Genomic DNA, 314 nt, shown 5'->3' with positions numbered 1-314 from the left:
GTTACTATTATCACTGTCATTTTTAGTTTTACAATTTTAATGTGATGATGATGATAACAATTTTCATTACCACTATTTATATCAACGAAGATAACAAGAGCAAGAACAGCGACAACAAGAACAATAAGAAAAGTTATCTTGACTAATAATAATCTTCATGAGCGATTTTTAAGAATATTTCTGGCAACTCAAGCTGTCTCACGAGCTGCGGCAGGGGATTCCCCGATTTCCTCTTGATTTTCTTGGCTTTGGGATTCTGGTGTTGACGGAAACAATAATGCTCAGATAATACCACAAAGTACAGAGGAGTGAAC

Source organism: Penaeus monodon, chromosome 21, assembly GCF_015228065.2.
Source record: "Penaeus monodon isolate SGIC_2016 chromosome 21, NSTDA_Pmon_1, whole genome shotgun sequence".
NCBI classification, from domain to species: domain Eukaryota; kingdom Metazoa; phylum Arthropoda; class Malacostraca; order Decapoda; family Penaeidae; genus Penaeus; species Penaeus monodon.
Note: the sequence above shows the minus strand (reverse complement) of the source record.